Here is a 739-nt window from a genome sequence, read left to right on the forward strand (position 1 = left end):
GCCTCTGGTCATCTCGGTTGCGGAAATACCCACATACGTATACTAACCCGCTCAGGGAGATCCCCAGTGCCAATGTTATGAAACTTTAAGAAAGTCTACACGAAAGACATCTGCTCATTCGACCCAGTATTTACTGATTGTATTTGACTGCTGTGTATTCTTTGCAGGTATGTCTGATGTCTGTAAATATCCCAAAGAACAAATTTTTGATCCATTTTGTTGTACAATTTAAATGTGTCATTTACATGCTTAGCAATACGATTGGTTCTATAGCCTGTAATGTGAAACTATTGCCTCTTAAGGTAACTTTCTTGGTTATTTTTTATGATGGTAGTAAAAGAGCCCTTCTAAGTCAATTAAAATATGAATCTGAAGTAAATGGATCTCTGGGGATCAGATGGACTGACGACTGAACTCGGTGAGCTTCCTTGCCAGAAGGTGCAGTCTAAAGCCCGCTCATGGGAGGGCCTGCATCATTCTCTCATTGCCACGGTGGCATCGTAAGTAGGATTGTAATGATATACTATAATATACCAAAGAGTTAAATTGTGCAGAACAACTAAGTAGAGAATCAGAGACAGAAAAAAACCCTGCAGATAGTGCAAGTGATAAACTCAAAGAAATTTAAAGATGGAAGCTATCGACATGGCATGGATGAAGGCTGACAGGAGAGGGTGCATGGGAGGATGGGACACCTGATCTGGACCTTAAAGCGTCTAGTGGATGTGGGCAGTGGGGA

Source organism: Lynx rufus, unplaced genomic scaffold (assembly GCF_022079265.1).
Source record: "Lynx rufus isolate CCGP_SWC_20201006 ecotype Redwood Valley unplaced genomic scaffold, mLynRuf1.p SCAF_1, whole genome shotgun sequence".
Classification (NCBI taxonomy): domain Eukaryota; kingdom Metazoa; phylum Chordata; class Mammalia; order Carnivora; family Felidae; genus Lynx; species Lynx rufus.